General features: G+C 39.2%; 1 pseudogene; it reads left to right on the top strand.

Annotated features, from left to right (window-relative positions):
• Positions 1–4762: 4762 nt before the first annotated feature.
• LOC132045769 (acetylajmalan esterase-like) lies at positions 4763–9561 on the top strand (annotated as a pseudogene).
• Positions 9562–12588: the final 3027 nt, after the last annotated feature.

The following is a 12588-nucleotide window of genomic DNA, read 5'->3' as shown; positions in this document are numbered from 1 at the left end:
GGGGTCAATCAAAATGCGTTTAACTTGAGATTTAAAAATAAGAATAGAAATTACCAGTGCATCGTTGTGTGGTTGAATGATGCCTTTTGTATCCTCATCGTTGAAGGAAATAGATCCCTCCGGCACATAATCTCTGGTCCGCTTCTCTCGTACAATTGAAACCTTTGTTCTTTTCATCATCGGACCTCGAGGTGTATCCGTTCCTCCGATTATCATAGTGATCACATGTTGTGGCTCTACGGGCTTGGCCTGTTTGTGATTTTCCCTACCTTTATAGTGGCCTTTGGCTCGCTCACTCAAGAATTCATGAAGGTGGCCGTTTTTTAATATCCGAGCCACTTCTTCCCTCAATTAGTAGCAGTCTTCGATCCTATGATCATGAATCCCATGATACTCACACATTACGCTTGGATCCCTTTGAGCCGGATCGGATCTCAACGGTCTCGGCCACCTAGCATCTGTGATACGAGCAATAGTCGAGACAAGATCTGAGGTGTTGACGTTGAAGTTATACTCTAATAACCTCGGAATGTCTCTATTACTGGCTGAACTACCGGCATCACCTCTAAATAGCAACCCTCGGCTGTTTGACCCACGATCAGCTTGCTTATCCCCTCTGCTCGAGAGATGACTGGGGCCACTTCTTCCCTTGTCCGACCTAAAGCTGGATTTCTCCGATTGAGAATGCGGTTGATACCTATCCCTCGATGGACTTGTCTCCAATTCATAATTCCTCCTCGACCTTTCGGAGTTCTTACTTTCATTTACCGGACCGGGGGGAAGTTCAAGTTGATCATCCTCCACCCGAAGCTTGGACTCGTACCTATTATGGACATCGGCCTAGGTTACCGTTTTGTATTTCAATAAGATCTCCTTTAATTTAAATGAGTCTGTTGATCTTCAGGGATTGGGTCCCTTAGTGAAAGCTTGAGCCGCCTATTCTTCCGGGACCAGAGGAAGTTCCATCCGTTCTCTTTGGAACCTATTCACAAACTCTCGTAGCAACTCATTATCTCTTTGGGTGATTCTAAAAATGTCTGCCTTTCGTGCCTGTACCTTTTTAGCCCCGGCATGGGCTTTGATAAAAGCATCTGCGAGCATCTTAAAAGAAGTGATGGAATGCTCGGACAGATGGTCGTACCAAGTCAATTCCCCTTTGGATAATGTTTCACCAAACTTTTTCAGCAATGCCAACTCTATTTCTTCCTCCTCGACATCGTTGCCCTTTATGGCCTAAGTGTATGAGGTCACATGCTCCTGCGAGTCCATCGTCCCATCATACTTCGGAATATCCGACATCTTAAACCTCTTCAGGATCAGTTTCGGGGCTACACTCGGTGGGAAAGGCCTTTGGATGTATCTCTTTGAATTCGGTCCCTCCAAGATAGGAGGTGCTCCCAGGATCTGATCCACCCAAGAGTTGTATGTTTCCACCCTCTTTTTCGTGGAATCGACCCGCTTTGCCAAGGTTTTGAGCATTTTCAAAACCTCGATACATGAGCCAGCCCCGGACCCATCGCTTTCGACTATACGGGCCTCTTCTCGCCTCGGTTCGGTAGGTCAGTTTGGCTTTGCTAGTGCTTCTTTGTTTTATTTGCTCTAGAGCTGAGCTATAGCAATCGCTTGTTCCTGTAACATTTCAAATATCAAACGTAAGTTAATCTCATCCAGTGTTTTCTGGGCTTGCGCCCGAGGTAAAGTATTTGATTTATGGCTATTCAAAGGGTCTGTGGCCGGAAGGGCGACATTCTCCTAGTTGACAGTATTCTAGTGGTTAAGACCTTCTCTCGAGTTGACAACATTTGGGTCGGCTGGGTCAGCAGGTGGCACGTTCGGGTTCCATAACCCGCTGTTGTTTTCATTTTCAACAACTATTTCGTTGTTGTTCACGTGCCCGGAATGACCACTGCTTGCCATCTCAAACGAATTTGAAACACGAACTTTCAAAAAATCGGTGAAAAAAGAAGTAGCAAATTAAACCACCACTATTATCCTAGGCCCCACGGTGGGCGTCAAACTGTTTACCTTAAAAAATGGATAACAATTATATTGTAAGGGGTTGGTAGGATATGTGGTTAGATTAATTTATAGTATAAGATAGTAGCAAGTAAATAGCAATATATTAATGAATAATAGCAAAGAAAACTAAGTAAGTCAAGTTATCAAGTTTTGCAAATTGGTCCGGTCTGGAAGATGCTCCCTTTAACCGAGCCAAAATACTTAAGAAGATTTCACTGTCAAGTTTCTGATTACAAAATGTGTAGAAAGATGAAAAGCTAACCTAAAAAAAGAAGGGGTGGTCTTCCATTTATAGCTAACAACAAATGGGCCCTAGTACTATGTAAAAAAAAGCCTTTGTAGAAAAACCCTAAAATGGATAATGTTGCGTCCGTACGGTTTGACACCCGTACTGTTGTCAGCGCAAATGGCAGAACGGTAATGTGACGCGTGGCCTGCCCCATAACTGATTCTCCGAACCTATATTGAGTGTGTTGTTTTTAGGCTCAGGTTTACCGGGCTCATTAGAATACTCTCAGCTTTGACGCAAAGTTAAATGTGCTCACGACCCCTCGGTTTTCGTTCATATCAGTTGTGACGACTGTACTCTTTCTTGATCTCATATCAGAGGCTCTAAACTTTACCCCGGTTTTCACCGGATACAAGTTGTATCGGTTTTTGCCGTATACAACATGATTACATATTGCTTAATCTAGGATAGAGAATAGCATCTTAGGCTTTACTGTGTATCCGACTTTCTATCCGAAGGAGTTGCTGGCCCACAAACCAAAAGATTAAAAACCCCGTAGCTTCATTATTGGCTGAACGATCAAATGAGCGAGATTTCTATTAATAAAAGAAATCATACCGAGCATTAAAAGAAGAAAAAAAAAACAGTAATTTATCAATTTCAGTTTTGGGCTTAAAGTTGTTTTCGGTTTAGTTTCATTATTACATATTCAGTAACATCTCAACCTTATTTTTAAGATTTTGATGCATAAATAGACGAACTAATCAACAAACCGAAGTAAATTTGGTTCAGTTTTTTCTCTTTTGAATCAAATTTTGTTTTTACTAAAAAGAAGAAAGAATGAGAAAGAAAATACAACTAATTAAAAAATGGGCTAGAAATGAATTAGTTTAATGAATAAGAAAAGCAAAATTTCTATTTGATTAAATTAGTTTACATTTGAACTTCCTGAGATATTTTTCCATCTCAGTTCCTAATAAGTTTAATACTAAAAGGATTTGCGATTTGCGAAGCAGAGACTTACATTTCAGTTCCTGAAAGGCCGGGCTCTCTTTAATTCTAAACAATTTCAGTCGATTTTAGTTTAGAATCTATGGAGCTCTACAGCTTGCCTCACAGTACTTTAATTTGAGTTTGGTCTCTGTCTAGGGTAAAATCTGTCGACACCAAGTGAACGTATCAAAGGATGACACGTGGTGATAGTGACATGTCAGATTTGAGTCAGCAAGCGAGGGGCTCCGGGAAAGCATAACGACGCTCTGGAGGAGTAACTTGGTAGCCGCTACCGGAAACAGAAACTACAAAAGGTCCGGAGAAGCATGCCAACTCACCGGTCAAATGTCATTCAATGTGCAACCATTACAAGAAATCCCAAGTCTTCCTCCGGTCTTAAATGTGCATTATTGCCATTCATTGTCATAACATTAAATCTCTTTATTACCTTTTTCATTAATATTGTTAATGAACAGGGCATGCCCATAACTCTACTATAAATAGATGTGTTCATCTCATTGTAAGAATCGTCTGAAACATTATACAACAGTACATAGTATTCATATTATTCTTAGCATTTGCTCTTTCTTGCTTAATTTGTGGTGTTTATAGTGATTCACCACCTAGAGACTCTAGCTCAAAGCCTCTACAAGGCCCAGGCTACACAACTAACTATGCTTTACTTTCATTTGTCTTGTTAATTATTACTTGCTATTACATAATTTTGGTTACATTGATCCACGTGTTCTTGACCTCGCATACAAATTCAACTATACCGATTTTTTGCGTAAACAGTTTAGCACCTACTGTGGGGACAGGACAAATTGTGGTGTCATTGCGACCCATTATCTTATACTAATTCTCTTAAGTTTTTTTTATTTATTAGAACATATATTTCAGATATGACAAACACTACCGATGACCAAACTCATCTCACTTTTAGAAACAACGATGGAGCAACTACCCTCAGAGATAGTCTAAATGAGCGGGTTACAGAGGAAATAACGCCTGTTGGAGAAACCCCCCAAGAAGTAATGCAGATCGTGAGGAAGCGACAGTGGTCACTGATGGAGGAGATGAAATTCATGTGGCAAACTATCTCAACACTTTCTACCAATCCAAACACTTGAGTCAAATGGCTCGGGGGGACTGTTCTGGCACAAGCTGTCGAAAACAATACACCCAGTGGAGACCGAACGGAGGGAAGCATCGTTGGCAATGAAGACACATCCAGGAGCGAATCCGTCCGAGATGATCCTTTCCGGACAAAAGTCTTGCAATTTATGAAAGACATAACTGATAAGATGAACAAAAGAGCTAAGGAAGTGAAAAAGAACGCGAAGCAATTGTAAGCTAGTATGGATCAAATCTCGGGGGCTCCGCAAGTCGTGGATGGCCATACGTAAAGAGATACAGCCAGTGGGCATATAAGCCCGAACCGCGCCGGAGTTGATCTCAAAGAGTTTCAAGATGCTGAACATCCCTAAGTATGACGGGATGACAGATTCGCAGGAGCACATAATGGCCTACACTATGGCTGTCAAGGGAAATGACCTAAAATCGAATGAGATCAAATCGGTCTTGATCAAGAAATTCGACGAGACATTGGTTAAAGGGGCTTTAACTTGGTATTCTTTTTTTCCCGAACACTCTATTGATTCATTTGATATGCTCGTAGATATGTTTATCAAAGCACATGCTGGAGCTCGGAAGGTGCGAATGCAAAAGGCAGACATCTTCCGCATAATGCAAGGGGAGACCGAGTTGCTCCGGGACTTTGTTGTCCGGTTCCAGAAGGAAAGGATGTTGTTGCCCATTGTTCCGAATGAATGGGCAGCTGAGGCTTTCACTATAGGTCTCAACCTTCTGAGTTCGGATGCTTCACAAAAACTCAAAGAAAATTTGCTTGAGTTCGAGGCAACGACATAGGAAGATGTTCACAATCGATATACGTCGAAAATTCACATAGAAGATGAACAGGTAAATATACCGACATCTTCTACAGCCCGGAATCAAGGTTAACAGAATTTTGATCGGAGGCATTCAAGACACCGGTTTGAACCATACCCGTCGGGACCACGGACTGACAAGAGGCAAGAGTATTTTCAGAGTGAGTCACTTGAAAGCAACTCAGATGAAGAACAGCAATGTCTATGGACACTGGGGACTGTTGCATCAAAACAGCGGAAACCGTAAAAACAAATACTGGAAGCATTCTAAAGGCTCTGGAGTAGTGACTTGAAAAAAGAAGAAGAGGCAATTGTGCCCATCTGCATCATGTCTGAATAAGATACCGGAGATAGCTCGAAGTGGCTCCGGAATTAAAAAAAATTAACCAGAATCAAGAATCGGCCAAACCCAAAAGATGCCAGCACAGCCATAATTCTCTTGCAATGTATTTATGTTCATTTCTTGTAAATTGTCGTATACGCAAAGTTGTAAACACTTGTGTATGTTCAAGGAATGGAATGAAACAAAACTTGCACCTTTTAAACATTCTCGTTTACGTTTGAATGAAACGAAATCATTCTTAAATTTGCTCCCGCTTAAAAGCAAATAAGGATTATGAATCCGAATAATTATGCCCAAATGAAAAGGAGACGTCCTCTTCAGAAGCACCAAAATAAAAAGGGCCCTCTCTTATAAAGCCATCCAGGCAAATGGCAAAGCTGGATGCTTTGATTCCCGTTCATAAAGTTAACCGGACATGTTATTCCGGACTTTACCAGAACCAAAAGATTTAAGTCCCTGGTCATTAACATTCCCGGCTTCCAAGGCTGCGAGGATATAAAAGTTTCGGGTATAACTAAAAACCCTAGAATTAACACTCTAAAATTAAAAGTTCTGGGGAAAAACTAAAAACCCAAGAGTCAAGATTCAAAAGTTTAAAAGTTTTAGGCAAAACTAAAAACCCGAAGAGTCGAAACTCAATGATTAAAAGTTTCGGATAAACACTAAAAATCTGAGATCAAGCTTTCTATAGTGATGGTACTTTTTCAATACCAACTAGCCGTTGACAGAAGAAAAACCAGTGGCAGAGTTGTCATTTTAATCCCTAAGTCCTGCACTCTTTTTCCCTTCGCTCAATTTTTTTTCCCAATTGGGTTTTTCCGGCAAGGTTTTTAATGAGGCAGGCGGGAGGCTGATTACATGACTTTTCGGCAAGAAGGAAAAAATCTTCCGCTTCCTGGCCATATCTGAGCGAATAACTGGAAAGTGGGGGGACTATCCATATAGGGTAAAATCCTTCGAAACCAGGTGGATATATCAAAGGATGACACGTGGCAATGGTGACATGTTAGATTTGAGTTAGCAAGCGATGGGCTTCGGGAAAGTATAACGACGCTCCGAAGGAGTAACTTGGCAAAATCGCTACCGGAGACAGAAATTACAAAGGGTCCGGAGAAGCATGTCAACTCACCGGTCAAACGCATTTAATGTGCAACCGTTACAAGAAACCCCAAGTCTTCCTGCAGTATTAAATGTGCATTATTGCCCTTCATTGTCATAGCATTAAATCTCTTTATTACATTTTATTACCTTTGTCATTAATATTGATAATGAAGAGGGCATGATTTGTGGATCATGCACCCCATAGCTCTAGTATAGATAGATGTTTTCATCTCATTGTAAGAATCATCTGAAACATTTTACAACAATACATAGTATTCATATTATTCTTAGAATTTGCTCTTTCTTGCTTAATTTGTGGTGTTTATAGTGATTCACCGCTTGGAGACTCTAGCTCAAAGCCTCTCCAAGGCCCAGGCTACACAACTAACTATGCTTTACTTTCATTTGTCTTGTTAATTATTACTTGCTATTACATAATTTTGGTTACATTGATCCACGTATTCTTGGCCTCACGTACAAATTCAACTGTACCGATTTGCCGTGTAAACTGTCTCCAAGTCACTTTTGTTTGGTTTGGGATAACAAAGTCATCTAACTATTATCTTTTGACGCAGAAAATAAAAAACACTCATTTGGCATGCCATCATATTTAAAAATATATTATTAATAATAAAACTTATTTAACTCATGTCACTAATACTCATTTAACCCACCCTATAAGAAAATGGGTCTACATTAAAATAACACTAGACAAACCCATTGCATTGTCTTTGTTGTAAGATGGTTTAATATATTAATGGGATAAAGCTTTTCAAAGCCGTGCCAATTATTTTTCGTTTCAAACTATAACATACTAAAAAAATAGAGTGACTTAAGTGTCTCTAGAATCCAGATAATAGAGCGAAAGAGGGTGGTGGAAATCAAAACATTACAAATTTTAAAGTTAATTACACATTTCTTAAAAAAAATGTAGGTTACTTGAATAACCTATTTTAATTTGAGCATAAACTGTACTACATACATAGTTCCCTATAGAGACATTGGACTCCTGGGTTTGGTTTTATTGAAATAACGATTTTAAACATACATCTGGAAAAAGATTTGTGTATTTAGTTCTCGTAAGTTGATTCTGTATTAAAAACAAAATTTTCATTGGTTTTTTGGTTTCTATTCTTAATTTCTAGAGCCTCACTTTTTGGATGTGAAAGCAAACGAAATTGAATGGACAAGAGAACCAGAAAGAAAGAGCTTCTAATCTCTGATTTTAGTGAGAATACAACGGAGCAAGCACATTTTTTATTACCTCATGGATATTTTTGAGATTAAAACAAAACTAATTTAGTGAATTGAACATGTGAAGTAGGTACATCCTTCGGTCAACATACATGTTCGTGCTTATTATACATTTGCAACTTTTGGACCGTCTTGTGCAATTTGCCGCATTTTAAGGCTCACCAGTCTCATCCTCTTCTCCGCATAGTTGGCATTGCTGAAATTATAGCTTTTCTCTATTTTTTAATGAAAGAAATTGTAAATTACTCCCTCGGTAAAAGAATGATACATTATATATTTAGATATAATTTAACTTAAAACTTTCTGTTTTACCTTTAATGAAATAATTTACAGCAACGTAAATATCTATGATTTATTTTAGACCACTAGTTTCAAAAATCTTTATTTCTTTCTTAAACGTTGTGTCTAACCAAACTATATCACATAAATTGAGATGGATGGAGTAGGATGTTTTTCATGAGATTTTGAATCATCTGAACGCTGACCTTTTTAAAAGAATAAAACAAAACAAGGTACTACTTAAAGAAATTAATCAAATTAGACCGTTATGACGTAATAATTACTATTCCAACCTACATGTTGGTGCTTATTATTCTCACTGTCCTAATTTATGTGACATAGTTGAAATTTCGAGATTCAAACTTCTAAATTTTGACCGTTAATATGGACATAGAAACTTTAAGTTTTTCGAAATAAAATTTATATATTTAAAAAGTACGTCAAAAGTATTATAAATCACAATAATTAACAACTTAAAATACTTAAAAAACACATAAAGAAATTCTGGTCAAACAAAAACTGGATTGAAGCTTGAAATTCTGACCGTGCCACGTCAATTGAGACGGAGGAGTATATATTCGTGTGCCTCCGGCCCTCTGCTAATCAATCATCTCCTATGGGTTCCATAGCACCTGCTTTCTTGTTCCTCTGAGCAGTATTCTATCTTTCTTTCATTTCTAATGCCAAAGAAACTGCAATTTGCCCATTTAATTCCATTTATCAGTTTGGTGACTCCCTTGCTGACACCGGAAACCGAATTCGTATCCCCGGGGCTCCTCCAACATTCCATGCTGATCGTCTTCCTTATGGTGAAACATAGTTTGGCAAGCCTACTGGCAGATTTTCAAATGGCCTTATAATGATTGACTACATTGCAATGGCTCTTAAGCTTCCTCTCCTTAATCCTTTACTTATCAACAAATTCTTCTTTCGTACATGGTGTCAACTTTGCTGTGGCAGGAAGTACGGCCCTTGACAAGTCGTTCTTCGATCAAAGAAACATTAGTATCCAATCATTTAACCCTCCCCTAAGTGTTCAAATCGAGTGGTTCAGAAATCACCTTTATTCTACATGTACAAATCCATCAAGATGTGCTAAGAAGCTTCGAAATGCACTCGTTAGTGTTGGTGCTTTTGGTGGGAATGATTATTTCACTGCCTTCTCTCGTGGAAAATCCATTGAGGAGGCTAAAACATTTGTCCCATTTACTGTCAATGCCATCGTTGAAGGGATCAAAGAAATTGTTAAGTTAGGGGTGAAGCGGATAGTTGTCTCAGGAGTCTCCCCATTTGGCTGCTTGCCATCACTACGGACTTCATACCCGAGCTTCAATCCCAAGGCTTACGACGACTTTGGATGTTTGAGAGAGTTGTTTTACCCCGAAATTGGATAATAAGTTAAATTTGTAAATGAGGTATAGGATATGTGGGCACTTTAATCTATTCTTTGATGAACGAAAGATATATGTGTATATTTTGCTTATAAACGACTTAAGTGTGAATAAATCGATATGCTAATGGTTGGGTAAAGATGTTGGGGTGGTATATTTGAGCTAAGATCTTATTATATATTCCGTGCAATATTGAATGATATGATTCAATAGATTATTTAAGTCAGAAACCGGACCAAAGTCAGAGGAAATCAAAGAGAGAGAGAAAACTTCAATATATGTATTCAAATACAAAGTTCTTGGATCTGAAAAGCCAACCCCTAAAAGTAAGGAAATACCCCTATTTATAGTTTTCATCTATGGGCCCTCCATACATCATGGAGCCTTTTTAGAATAAAGGAAACCTAATATGGATAAGGTTGGGTCGTACGGTCGACACCGTACGAATCGTCGTAAACAGTGACAAGATGATTTCTACACGTGGCGAGCGAATAACTGATTAACCGGACCAACGGCCACGATCAGAACGGTCATGAAGACACCGGACTAACGGCCACGACTGATTCCGCTATGTTTGAACCGGACAAACGGCCACGATCAACTCGGCCATGTAGGAACCGGATCAACTGCGATAAGGAGTTATCCCCGCTTAAACCGGACCCAACGATTTTTTTCAAACTTCTTCTGATCAAGCGCTATTGTTTGCCTTCTTTCTTTTATCGCCCCGGTTTCACCGGACAAACGTTAACCAGATTTTTACCGTATACAGATAGTCCCCACACTTTCCGGACCGAGGTCTCACCGGAGTAACGGGAAGTGGATGAATCACGAAATCGGTGGTTCCGTTGGCTCATTCTTATCTTCTCGTTTTGGCGGGAACAGTTGTCACGTCTTTCTGCCGTTTGCCACCTGTCGCACCCCGAAAGGCCGATCTCTGCGACTGCCGTTACGCACGTCCTTTCAAATGACGTCTCATTAATTATGGGATACGTGGCGTCCCCCGATTGGTCGGGATTTGTAACCGCCCAAACCCATGCCTATATAAGGCCTTCGATGTCCTTCCTTGTTCACTTTTACCTCTTCATCTTCACCATTTCACCTCATTTTCTTTACTTCTTCACTTCTGTTCTGTTATATCCCGTATTTCGTACGTCGGGATATTCCGAGTAAGTTGCGGGAAGTTATGGACAAGGCTATTTTTCGATTTTGTTTTAATGCACAAAGTCGCTTATGATTTCATTGGATGGAAATATTAAGGAAAATTTGGGGTTAAAAGTGGAATTATGGAAACTAATATTTCATGAAATATGGGACCAAAAATGAATTATGGGAAGTTGGAAAAATTTCATGAAAAATAGCCACATGTGGCCGGCCAAGGAGGATGTGGGCCATAGGCCACATGTATTAATTATATAAGGGGCTAAGATGATAATTAAATCATCTTCACCATTTTTATGCCTAGAAAGTTCAAGAAATATGGAGAGAAAAAAAAATGAAAGGCCATTCGGCCATATTCAAACCGAGAAAGAGCCAAGAGATATTGATCATGAAAAATTCTTTTCTTCTAGCTTTTCTACTAATTGGAAGGCCCTCGTTAACGTGGAGTAGTTGTTGGAGCAAACACAACCTTCGTTCATGACATTTTGCATCCTAACCGTGGGAAAAGTTGGGTGGAGGAGGTAAGATTAAATCCTTATTTTCATGTGTTATGCATGGTTTGTGTATATCGTGGAGTGTGGAAATGAATGAAGCTCATGAAAATATGGTGTCGTTGCTGTGGCCGTATATGTATTGTGTAGTGTAGGAATGATGAATTAATGTTATTTAGTGTTTGGTTGATGTTGGAAAAAATTGCCAAAGCCGTGTGTGGGCTGTTTTGGTAGCCAATGTGAATCAAATATAGTTTCTTGTATTTACGATAATAATGTTGTCAATGGTTGAATTGTTGGTGTAGCTTATGAATTGGGAAGAAAAAGAAACGTGTTGTTGATGTTTTCTTGGACTTGGAAGGTTTCGGGTTGCCTTGTATGTTGGATGGGTTCATTTGAATATTTTGCGGATTGTTTGAAATGTTTTGAATCTTGTTTGAATGGTTTCGGTTAATATTTGAATGTGTAAGCGTTGAGGTTGGCTTGAATGTATGTAGTTGAATCGAACATAATTGGAATGTTGACGAATGTGTGAGAAGAGTTGTTAGTGTTAGAATGCGCTTTGAATTTATTATTAATGTTGGTTATAAAATTTGTTGGTATTGTTGTTAATGATTTTGGTAGGAGTTGAATCCTCGGGGTCAAGAATTTATAGGAAATGTCGCCCAAATTTACGTAGATAAAATGATGGTTTGGAATTGAATCCTTCGGTGCTTATAACTAATGGTTGATGCTTAATGACGTCGTTGTAGATTCCGAGAAGCCAAGACTTAAATTCAGATTAGCGTAGGAGGCGGGCCAGGTATGTGAAGCTCACCTTTCTTTCTTTTGGCATGTACTAGTTGTGATTAGGCTATGACACGAGTTTCGAGGTGACTCCACTCCTAAGTTCCGAGCATGTTATGATTCATATTGCTTATTGATGTTAGCACCCTTAATATGGTCATGCTATGGTCCTTATGTCTTTGACATGGTTGGATTTAGAATCTTTGTATAAACGGTTTTTGTTTCTAAAAAGATCCTATGTCTAAAAATGTCTCGTAACTTTCATAGATAGAGACGGATTGCTTTGAAACGTTCGTAGAAAGTTTTATAACGTATAATGATTTTAACTTTCATGTGTGGGTCCGGATTGGTTGATGCATATCCCTGGTCCCCGGGATTTTCCGTTGTATAGTCCTAACGACTTGTTTTGAAAGAACTTAACATGATTTATTATGACTCTCGAGCGTCGACTATTATGTATCATTAGTGTTATGGTGATTTATGTGCATACGGTTTATCACTATCTCGCGCGCAAAGCTCAATATGTCCTTCACCGCGTCCGGGCCGGGGCATGTATTCGTGCAACTCCGCATTATTCACCGCGTCCTCACTAGAG

This window comes from Lycium ferocissimum, unplaced genomic scaffold (assembly GCF_029784015.1).
Source record: "Lycium ferocissimum isolate CSIRO_LF1 unplaced genomic scaffold, AGI_CSIRO_Lferr_CH_V1 ctg7880, whole genome shotgun sequence".
Taxonomy (NCBI): Eukaryota; Viridiplantae; Streptophyta; class Magnoliopsida; order Solanales; family Solanaceae; genus Lycium; species Lycium ferocissimum.
The sequence above is the reverse complement of the archived record's forward strand: the minus strand, read 5'-3'. Positions and strand labels throughout refer to the sequence as shown.